This window comes from Gracilinanus agilis, chromosome 3 (assembly GCF_016433145.1).
Source record: "Gracilinanus agilis isolate LMUSP501 chromosome 3, AgileGrace, whole genome shotgun sequence".
Lineage (NCBI taxonomy): Eukaryota > Metazoa > Chordata > Mammalia > Didelphimorphia > Didelphidae > Gracilinanus > Gracilinanus agilis.
In genome coordinates this window covers 450,180,024-450,192,632 of record NC_058132.1, presented here as the reverse complement: position 1 = coordinate 450,192,632, position 12,609 = coordinate 450,180,024, and the positions used below count along the sequence as shown (strand labels likewise).

Genomic DNA, 12,609 nt, shown 5'->3' with positions numbered 1-12,609 from the left:
TGAAAGTCAATTAATTCTTACTGGAGAAAGTGGTTACAGATTTCTCATGTTTTCTCTTCTAGCAATTAAACTGTTCTGCAAGAGTGACTTCTACTATAGAAAGAGGACATTGAAGCCTGCATCAGAATTCACCGAATTTGAAAGACTGAAAGACTTTGGGAAATGGCAAAGTGTTAAAATTTTGCTAGAAGCATAGTGCCTGCCTTCTGGCCCACCATTAATGCACAGCTGTGTTTGTGGAGTGCCCCCAGAATGCCATTTGTCTATACTTATGCCTCATGTTTTCCATGCTTATTAACAGGGTCAAACTTTTTAGGCACACATTCTTTTGTCCTTTTTGTGTGGTCAGTGGCATTGGCCTTGCCCATAAAGGATATGTATCAACTGGATTTTTTGCAAGTTTCAAGTTGCTCCCCAACTTGAGAATTCACAACAAGGGAATTCCCAGACTCCCCTCTCTCGGACTGAACAGTAGACCTTGAAATGCTTGGTGACTCCAATTTGGGCAGGACTAGTGGATATAGTCAAATGTTAAGTACCTTTTTTTGTCTTAGTAGCTTCTTCCATTTTATTAAAGTCCTCTCTCAGGAAGCCCAGCCCTTGGCTTGACCCTTTGCTTTTGTGTTCATTGGAGTAAACCACTCCTGCTACCTCACCTGCTGGATGCAGCTTCTTTCCCAAGCCTACTTGCATCCTGTCAATGTATGTTTGTTGTACCAAGTTCCCCAAAAGATATAAAAGATTCCTAAGTTTCGTTATTCTTTGGAGACATCTCCTAGGTGATCCTCCCAGAGATACTGTCCCCAGAGCCCCAGAATTCTGACTTGCAGTAGTATCGAGATGCCTGAGTCTGTGATAGTGGCCAATTTAGACCTATCACGTTCCTGATTAAAGATTTGATTTTTGCTAACTACTTTAGTAGTTCTGCGTTATTTCCAGTTTAACAGTTATAAAAAAGGAGAGAGTGTATGTTATGTGTTTGAAAGAGATTAATTTGTGTTGATACAAAAAAACAACAGTATGTTAAGTATGTGATATGATTAGCGTAGATGAAATGAGAATATTTCTTCATTAATGACATAAGAACCTTCCCAAAAAAGTAAAGATATTTCAAAAATAAGGTATGATAAATAAGACATAATTATCACTGCAGAGCATGTTAAGAAAAACTAATTAGATGACCAAGCACAGGGAATGCAAAAGGAAATGTAGAAAAGAATAGCTACTACATATGTCCTATACAATTATGATGTGATTAAAAACTGATAAATAAGAGAAAGATAAAATACTTATAAATAAATGGAGATTTAATCATGTTATCACAAAAAGGAGTGGTTTGGAGGCAAATAAATAACTAAAGGAATAATGAGATACCAAAATTTGTGGGATACATTTAAAGTAATGTAAAAATCCTAATAAATAATAGAGAAAAACTAGATCAATGCATTGAGGAAATAAAAAAAAACAGGCAGACAAAGGCAGAAACAAACCCTCAATTTCATTACATTAAGACAATGAAAACATTTCATTTCACTTTTGGAAATATTCATTAATATATTTTTTATTCATAGACAAATTGGTGTGAGAAATATGTCTTTTCGATAGAGTTCAGGTCTCACTATTCAATAGATTAGTGGCTGGAACAGATTAGAAAATATGGTAGCATACTATGCAAATTTCCTAAAGTCTGCCTCCTTCAAAAGCCATCTTTGGCTTAAATTAAACATTTCATTTCTAATAAATGTATTGTGGAACACAGGGTCCCTAGTAAGGGCACAATACCTATACTCCATGCAGGAATATTTTCAGATGGTATTTATTAATTATTTTGGACATTGAGAATTGTCTCTGGCACAGTCAAATCTCTCTTGAAGATTTGAAGATTTCATTAAATTATAGATGAACAATTTCCAACTTCACTTGAGGAACTTTTACTTTTTTATTACTTTTATCAGGGCACCGAGAACTTCTTTGTTTCTCAGGCTATTGATAAATTGGTTTAATAGAGGATTTATAGTTGTGTAAAACAAGGAGTACATCATGTCCTGATCTTTGACGACACCAGATCCAGGACACACATACATTATTATAAGGGTGCCATAGAATAAAGAGACAGAAAGCAGATGTGCACTACAGGTGGAAAAGGTCTTGCTTCTGCCATTTTCAGACTTAATTCTCAGGATGGCAAGAAAGACATATGTGTATGAGATCAAGATTATCAGAAGAGTAAAGTATTGTATAAAGAGAGGAAAAATGAAAGCCAGTAGAGAATTAAGAGATGGGTCAACACAAGAAATCTTTAACAATGAAAAGTAAGTAAGGAGCAGCTGCTCGATCTCTCCTAACCAATGCATACAAGACTCCTCAAGGGGACATAAAAAAGAACCCAGACGATCAAAGGAACACCACAACGGGGTGCAGCACTGAAGGTATGCAGAATCAGGGCATTTTCACGCTATAAAGGGGTGAAACAGTTCTCAGTAAAACGGGAGAGGAAGAAGCTACTCCACCCCCACACACACACCACGCATAGCGCCAAGGCCAACGCACAAGAGTGAAAGCAGGACTGGGGCAACCAGTAAATCACTAGCAGCCCGAGGGCTTGTACCTGTGAGCTGCCAGAGGTGGGACCCCAAGAGGCTGGGGGGAGCATGGATTTTACCCTGCGGTGCTGCCCCAGGTGTGAATCTCTAAAGCAGGGAATTTCCCCAGCATCTTGTGCAGGTGAAAGCGCTGCCCGGTTTGTGAATGAAAAGCCCTAAAGCAGGGACTTTCCCCAGCTTCATGGGGGGGGGGGTGAAGGCTCTGCCCCGGGTGAGAATCTCTAAAGCAGGGACTTTCCTGAGCCTATGTGCAGGTGAAGGCAGGGCCCTGGGAGTGAATTAACATCTCCAGGTTAGGATAGGACATCGAGTGAGGACCCGGTGCAGACAGGAGCACGGCTGTGGAAGCAGCCCCCGAGAATGAAGGAGCCTTGGGCAGAGGGGCAGACCAGGGACTACCGGGAGGCCTGACCCCGAGGACAAGGAGACTGGAGCCATTGGGAGCTTAGAGAGGGCAGGCAGACCTTGAGTGTGAAGACAAAGCTGAAAAGGGATGGGGCTAACAATGGCAACAAAGAAGAAAAAGATTAGTAAGAAAAATGCTGGAACACTCGACAACTTTTACACAGAGAAAATCCAGACCACAGAGGAGGACAAACAAATAACCAAACCTTCCCCCCCAAAAAATGAAAGCTGGTCACAAGATATTGAAGAGTTCAAACATGAGATGTTGAGGAAGATGGAACAGATCTGGCAAGAAAATAACAGTTTAAAAGGCAGAATTCCGCAATTGGAAAGTGAGGCAAATCAACTGAAGACCAGAAATGACCAGATTGAAAAGGAAAACCAAAAGATTATAGCTGAAACTCAAAAGATTATAGCCGAAAACCAAAAGATTATAGCCGAAAACCAGTCCTTAAAGGCTAGAATCGAACAATTAGAAACCAATGATCTCTCAAGACAACAAGAACAAATAAAACAAAGTCAAAAGACTGATAAAATAGAAGGAAACATGAAATATCTCAATGACAAAGTGACAGACCAAGAAAACCGGGCTAGAAGAGACAATTTGAGAATCATTGGTCTTCCAGAAAAGGCAGAAATTAATAGAAACTTGGACTCCATACTTAAAGAAATGATTCAGCAAAATTGTCCTGAAGTTCTACAACATGAGGGCAATATAGACATTGAAAGGATTCATAGAACACCCTCTACACTCTATCCAGATAAGAAAATGCCCAGGAATATAATTGCCAAATTCAAGAGCTTCCAAGTAAAAGAAAAAATCTTACAAGAAGCCAGAAAGAGACAATTCAAATATCAAGGAGCACCAATAAGGATCACACAGGATCTGGCAGCCTCCACGCTAAAAGACCGCAAGGCTTGGAATACAGTATTCAGAAAGGCAAGAGAGCTGGGCCTTCAGCCACGGATCAACTACCCATTGAAACTGACTATATACTTCCAGGGGAAAATATGGGTATTCAACAAAATTGAAGATTTCCAAGTTTTTGCACAAAAGAAAACAGGATTAAATGGAAAGTTTGATACCCAACCACAAAAATCAAGAGAAACATGAAAAAGTAAATAAGAAACAGAGGGAAAAGAAAGAAAGCTCATATTTTTTTAAAATTGACTCTTAAAGGGCTTAAAGAAGATCTAATTATATGTATTACTAGGTGGAGAAATGCTATGTATAATTCTCTGCAGTGAACTCTATTCACTATTATAATATTCACTATTATAGCAACCAGAAGAATAATTCATAGGGAGAGGACATGATACTGAATGGTCTAAGATGACATGGGGGGTGGGAAAGAGGGGGGAACAGTAGGGGACACCAAGAAAAATCTGAGTAAATAAGAAAAATAGGATATTCTATTACACACAAAGAGGGCATGGGAACGGGTGGGGATAATTACTATCACAAGAAGGAGAGGAAGAGAGCATTAAGAGAGAATAATCAAACCTTACTCTCAGTGCAATCAACCGGGAGAGGGAAGAGTGACTTTATTATCCATTAAGATAAAAAACTTTATCTAACCCTACTGAGAAAGTCAGAAGGGATAAACCAAAGGGAGCAGGGGAGTGGGGAGGTCAAAAAAGGGAGGGGAGAAGAAGGGGGAATGAATTCATTAGGCCTTTAAAAAAAAAAGAGGGGAATAACAAGGGAGGGGGGAAAAGGGAAGTCAATCAAGGGAGGGGATAAGGGATACCGTCTCAAAATAAACCACTGGTTTAAAAAAAAGAAAATAGTGTAAGAAGAAGGGGTAGGTATAAGGGAGGATACAAAAATGTCAGTGAATGCACAACTGAGAATTGTAACTCTGAATGTGAATGGGATGAACTCGCTCATAAAACGGAAGCAAATAGCAGAGTGGATCAGAAACCAAAATCCTACCATATGTTGTCTACAAGAAACACATATGAGGTGGGTAGACACACACAAGTTTAAGGTTAAGGGCTTAAGTAAAATCTTTTGGGCGTCAAATGAGAAAAAGAAGGCAGGAGTGGATATTATTATCTCTGACAAAGCCAAAGTAAAAATAGATATGATTAAAAAAGACAGGGAAGGTCATTACATCCTGATTAAAGGCAGTATAAACAATGAGGAAATAACACTGCTCAATATATATGCACCAAGTGGTATAGCATCCAAATTCATAAAGGAGAAACTGGCAGAGCTCAAGAAGGAAATAGATAGTAAAACCATAATAGTGGGAGATCTAAATATTCCTCTTTCAGATCTAGATAAATCAAACCAAAAAATAAATAAGAAAGAGGTAAGAGAGGTGAATGAAGTCCTAGAAAAATTAGATTTAATTGATATGTGGAGAAAAATAAATAGGGACAAAAAGGAATACACATTCTTTTCAGCTGCACATGGTACATTTACAAAGATTGACCATGTAATAGGGTATAGAATCATTGCAAACAAATGCAAAAGAGCAGATATAATAAATGTAACCTTCTCAGATCATAATGCAATAAAAATAATAATTAGTTAGGGCACCTGGACTGGCAAATCAAAAACCAATTGGAAATTAAACAATATGATTCTCCAAAACCAGCTAGTCAAAGAAGAAATCATCGAAACAAACAACAATTTCATTGAAGAGAATGACAATGATGAGACATCCTACCAAACTGTGGGATGCGGCCAAGGCAGTACTCAGGGGGAAATTTATATCCTTGAGTGCATATATTAACAAATTAAGGTGGGCAGAGATTAATGAATTGGGTATGCAACTCAAAAAATTAGAAAGCAAGCAAATTAAAACTAAATTAGAAAAACTAAAAATTAAGGGAGAAATTAATAAAATCAAAAGTAAAAGAACTATTGAATTAATAAATAAGACTGGTATTTTGAAAAAACAGATAAAATAGACAAAGTACTGGTCAATCTAATAAGAAAAAGGAAAGAAGAAAATCAAATTGACAGTATTAGAGATGAAAAGGGAGACCTCACCTCTAATGAAGGGGAAATTAGGGCAATCATTAAGAACTATTTCACCCAATTATATGGCAACAAATATAACAATTTAGGAGATATGGACGAATATTTACAAAAATATAAATTGTCTAGATTAACAGCAGAAGAAATAGAATACCTAAATAATCCCATATCAGAAATAGAAATTGAACAAGCCATCAAAGTACTCCCTAAGAAAAAATCACCAGGACCTGATGGATTCACAGGTGAATTCTATCAGACATTCAAAGAGCTACTAATCCCAATACTATACAAATTATTTGATATGATAAGCAAAGAAGGAGGCCTACCAAATTCCTTTTATGACACAAATATGTTCTGATCCCAAAGCCAGGTAGACCAAAAACAGAGAAAGAAAACTATAGACCAATTTCCCTAATGAACATAGATGCAAAAATCTTAAATAGAATATTAGCAAAGAGACTCCAGCAACTAATTAAGAAGATCATCCACCATGATCAGGTGGGATTTATACCAGGAATGCAAGGATGGTTCAACATTAGGAAAACCATCCACATAATTGACCATATCAACAGTCTAACAAACAACAATCACATGATTATATCAATAGATGGTGAAAAAGCCTTTGACAAAATACAGCATCCATTCCTATTGAAAACATTGGAAAGTATAGGAATAAAAGGACCTTTCCTAAAAATAATAAACAGTATATACCTAAAACCATCAACAAGCATTATATGCAATGGAGATAAATTAGAAGCCTTCTCCCAATAAGATCAGGAGTGAAACAGGGATGCCCATTATCACCTCTATTATTCGACATAGTACTAGAAACACTAGCAATAGCAATTAGAGAAGAAAAAGAAATTGAAGGGATCAAAATAGGCAATGAGGAGACTGAGCTATCACTCTTTGCAGATGATATGATGGTCTACTTAAAAAATCCTAGAGAATCAACTAAGAAGCTAGTAGAAATAATCAACAACTTTAGCAAAGTGGCAGGATACAAAATAAATGCACATAAATCAGCAGCATTTCCAACACATTAGAGCAGCAAGAGGTAGAAAGAGAAACACCATTTAAAATCACCCTAGACAATATAAAATACTTGGGAATCTTTCTACCAAAACAAACACAGCTACTAAAAGAAAATAACTACAAAACACTTTCCATACAAATAAAACTGGATCTCAACAATTGGAAAGCCATTAATTGTTCATGGGTAGGATGAGCTAACATAATAAAAATGAACATTCTACCCAAATTAATTTACCTATTTATCAAATTACCAAAAATCTTCTTTACTGAAGTAGGAAAAACTATAACAAAGTTCATTTGGAATAACAAAAGATCAAGAATATCAAGGGAAATAATGAAAAAAAAATGTGAAGGAAGGGGGCCTAGCAGTACCAGATATTAAACTATACTATAAAGCAGCAGTCACCAAAACAATATGGTACTGGCTAAGAGATAGAAGGGAGGATCAGTGGAATAGACTTGGGTTAATGATGTCAGCAAGACAGTGTATGATAAACCCAAAGAGCCCAACTTTTGGGACATGAATCCACTATTTGACAAAAACTGCTGGGAAACTGGGAAAACAATATGGGAGAGATTAGGTTTAGATCAACATGTCACGCCCTACGCTAACATAAATTCACAGTGGGTGAATGACCTGAATATAAAGAGGGAAACTATAAATAAGTAAAGTGAACACAAAATAGTATACCTATCAGATCTCTGGGAAAGGAAAGATTTTAAAAGCAAGCAAGAGTTAGAGAAAATTACAAAATGTAAATTAAATGGTTTTGATTATATCAAGCTAAAAAGCTTTTGTACAAACAAAAACAATGTAGTCTAATTCAGAAGGGAAACAACAAATTGGGAAAAAATCTTTATAACAAAAAACTCTGACAGGGGTCTAATTACTCAAATATACAAGGAGTTAAATCAATTGTATAAAAAATCAAGCCATTCCCCAATTGATAAATGGGCAAGAGACATGAATAGGCAATTCTCAGGTAAAGAAATCAAAAGTATCAATAAGCACATGAGAAAGTGTTCTAAATCTCTAATAATTAGAGAAATGCAAATCAAAACAACTCTGAGGTATCACCTCACACCTAGCAGATTGGCTAAAATGAAAGAAGGGGAGAGTAATGAATGCTGGAGGGGATGTGGCAAAATTGGGACATTAATGCATTGCTGGTGGAGTTGTGAACTGATCCAACCATTCTGGCTGGCAATTTGGAACTATGCTCAAAGGGCTATAAAAGAATGCCTGCCCTTTGATCCAGCCATACCATTGCTGGGTTTGTACCCCAAAGAGATCTTAGATAAACAGACTTGTACGAAAATATTTATAGCTGCGCTTTTTGTGGTGGCAACAAATTGGAAAATGAGGGGATGCCCTTCAATTGGGGAATGGCTGAACAAATTGTGGTATATGCTGGTGATGGAATACTATTGTGCTAAAAGGAATAATAAACTGGAGGAGTTCCAGGTGAACTGGAAAGACTTCCAGGAGCTGATGCAGAGCGAAAGGAGCAGATCCAGGAGAACGTTGTACACAGAGACTGATATACTGTGGTAAAATCGAATGTAATAGACTTCTATACCAGCAAGAATGCAATGACACAAGACAGCTCTGAGGGATTTATGGTAAAGAACGCTACCCACATTCAGAGGAAGGCCTGCAGGAGAGGAAACATATAAGAAAAACAACTGCTTGAACGCATGGGTTGGGGTGGACATGATTGGGGATGTGGACTAGAAACGACTACACCAATGCAACTAACAACAGTATGGAAATGGGCCCTGAACAAGGACACATGTTACAACCAGTGGAAATGTGTGTCAACCATGGGTGGGGGGTGAAGGGGAAAGTAGGGGTATGAAGCATGTAATCAGGGTAAAAATGAATATTAATAAATGTATAAAAAACAATGGAAAATTTCACAATAGAAATGATGTATTATATTTGATCTACAGAAGGATAATCTAAATAGCAAACCCACATGGATCATGAGATGAAGAAATCCAATTGTATATGAAGCAATCACCAGTTGGCTGCAAAGTAGACATCCTCACTGGATATAACAGAGGTTTACATAAGGCTACATAGCGATCACATGCCATCACTGCCAAAAGTAAGCATTCTGTCTTTTCACTGACACCAAAAAAGTAAAATTGGGCCATGCATTCTAAAATGGATATAGATTTATCTTGGGATAAGAAGTTCATGAGCATCTTAGGGGTCACTGAAGAGGAAGTCCAAGCATCTGCAAAAGCTAAACTACTCGGGAGTATGTACATGGGTGTGTGAAGTTGAGAGTCCATCTAGACAAGCACAACCAGACCAATATTTCCCACCATGGTTGTGAGGTAGATCACTAAAAATATAGGGAACAGCAGGAGCTGAATTTCTGGGCGATCTGTAAGACCTGTAAAAACAAACTCTGTCACCAGTGTCATATTGTCCTCCATCATGATTCAAGTGTTGATGCTCACTAAAAGAAGAAATGAGAAATAAAGAAGATATTTACCAACAACTCTATGAAATAATTAATTTTCTGCACTCAGTACCGTGTCATCAGCATGTCTTCAGGTTTAATTTTCCTTTTTTAAAAAAGATAGATTTTAGAGTAATTATTCTCTTCATCTCTGGAATAAGAATCAAATAAAATGAATCTGAGACACCATAACTCTAAAATATATTTAGGAAATCTTTAATGTAAAGACTAAAAAAAAATGGTACTTAACAGGTATTTCTTTACAATTCTGCAAACAATACATTTTATACACTCTTTGATGTTTCCATAACACTTTTAAGATTTAAATACCAATTCATATACATTAATTTAGTCAAATCTTAACAACCCTGAGAAATGTATTATAGACAATATTATGCCAATTTTATGAATGAATAAACAGGGTGTGAGTTTTTGTTTAATACAGGAGTGCAATTTGATCCCAGGTCTCCCTGATTCCTGGTCCAGTATTATATCCCCTATGGCTGGATATGGTGGAGCCCACCTATAATATCTGCTGCTGAGAGAAGCTGAAGATGATGGACTGCTTGAGCTCAGAAATTCTGAGCAGCAGAAAGGCTAAAATCAATGAGGTGTCTGCACCAAATCTGCACTATTATGAGCCTATCAGGCTACCTGAGGAGAGGAGAGCCATCCCAGGATAGAAAATAGGAGTAGGTCAAAGCTTCCATGTTGAACTTTTATGGGAGTCCTTGAATGAGCACAGTGCCTCTCACTTTAGTGAGATAGGGAGACAGTTTCAGGGGAAAATATCAACAATAAAAACTGACATTGCTAAGTTTATTGTAATGAAGGAATTGATCTAGACCTCTACTCAATTCCAAATCAATGGGGATGAGTCATGCTCTTAATTTCAAACTCTGTTCTATGAACATAATCCATTAATTAATATGTTTTGGGAATGTGTTGATAGAATATATAGTACAGCTAGATGACTTTGTAGATACAAAGCCAATCCTAGAAGTGAGGATTACTGGGTTAAAATGTGATTTCAGACACTTCCTATCTTCATGAAGCTGGGCAAGTCACATAATCACAATGACTTATCTCTTACCACTCAGCTGTCTTGGAATTGATACTTAGTATCAATTCTAAAAGTAAGGGTTTTTTTTCCCTTTAAAATATATTTTATTTTCTCAATTACAAGTAATAATTTTAATATATGTTAAATCTCTAGAAAATATTTTGAAAGAAGTGTAATAATATTACTTTCAAGTCCCTGCTAAATAAACATCCCATCATATTCAATTAATTCTTTATCTTTTCATTTAAAAAATAATTAAATTTAGAGCTGGAGAAGATGAACTAGTAGAAATTGTTTATTTCATACATAAGTTTGAGTCCACTGAGGTATAGTAACTGGTCCAATTCCACCTAGGTAGCTTTTATATATACTTATTTATTTTATTACATGAAAATACCCACTTAACTTTCATTCATTCTTCTCCCCATTTGAGAAAACAATGCCCTACTTAATTCTATTGATCAGGTTTTCCAAATTGGAAAAGATAAGGGTTTTGAGAGAAAAAGAGACAGAGAGACAGAGACAGAGACAGAGACAGACAGAGACAGAGAGAAAAGGGGAAAAAGAGAAACAGAGAGATACAGAGAGACAGAGAGAGAGAAGAGAGAGAGATTCATTCCCTGAGGATTTTAAGGCAATAGAATATTGCCTGGAATTGTTTTAAAATGTTTTCTGCCTTTATATGTGTAATTGATATCACATTTCTTGCCTTCTCAAGGAATGGGAGCGGGGTGGCATGATGAAGAGAATTTGGAACTCAAGAAAATTATTAATGAATGGTGGGAAATGTTTTTAAGTAACTGGCATGTATTTACCAAAATAAATAGCAATTTAAAAAAGATATCTGCACACAAGCAGAGTCAGACAACTTTTATTGTCATGATCCTTGGAAATGTAAGGTTTTATGCTTTCACAGTTTTAAAACTCAAGGCTGTAATATTTCTACTCTATAAAAATACAAGGAAATTATGTAAAATATGTTTCCTAGAGCTTATCTTACAACAAAAGAGATTTACACAGTTTGAGGTAATTTCAGAAATAGGTCAACTCTTCATTTCATGATCATTTTGACTTGAACCATTTTCTTTTGTCTTTAATAAAAGAATAAGTGATATTATTGACAGAACTTTATGGTTTGCAAAGTCTTTCCCATACATTTTCTTATTTGATCCTTAGAACAATCCTCTAGAAATAGCTCCAAGGAAGGAAGCAAGAAAATATCTATTACACACTTCCTATGTGTCAGCTACTGTGGTAAGTGTTTTATAGTATCTTATTTGATCCTCTTATCAACCCTGAACCTAAGTGCTGTTTTTATCCCCATTGTAAAGCTGTAGAAATGGGACCAGATAGAGACCATGACTTGCTAAGGATCTCTCAGTCAGGAAGTATCTGAGAATAGATTTGAATAACACCATAAGTATCCTACTTTAGAGTTGAGATAACAGAGACTGAGGAGGTTAAGTAATTTGTTCATGGTCACATAGCAATAAGTATCTGGCAGAGGACCTGAATCCAAAACTTTATCCAGGTCATTATTTAGAGATGAGAATTGATTGTATGCTTTGTCTTTGTACTCCCAGTGCTTGGCATCCTGCCAGACAGATAAGAATCACTTGATGAATGTTGATGATTAATTGATCACAGGCAACACTATGGCTTTGTATGTATGAAGCTTAAATTTGAGACAGAAAAATTAAAAGCTTAGTGGATAATCTGTATGCTCTTTGCATCTTTGCCCTTTGCATAAGTATAGCAAAATATTACTGAAAGTAAAAGAATTTGTGCCATTTTTGTAAAAAAGTACTGAAACTCAGAAATTATTGTACTCTTACCTGAATTGCATAAAAACTTTTGTAGACCAGTATAGGGAAAAAGCACTCACTCCGAAGTTAGAAGTCCTGTGTTCAATTTCCCTTAAAATCTGACTGAAGTTGGTACAATTACAACCTCCTAGCCCCCAGTTTCTTCATCTTAAAAATGATAAGTTTAGCTGAAGTGGCATCTGAGATTTCTTTATTTCTTATACCTATGAGC

At 36.4% G+C, this 12,609-nt stretch overlaps 1 pseudogene; it reads right to left on the bottom strand.

Moving 5' to 3' along the window:
* Positions 1–1,931: 1,931 nt before the first annotated feature.
* LOC123239660 lies at positions 1,932–9,486 on the bottom strand (annotated as a pseudogene).
* Between the last annotated feature and the right edge of the window lie 3,123 nt (positions 9,487–12,609).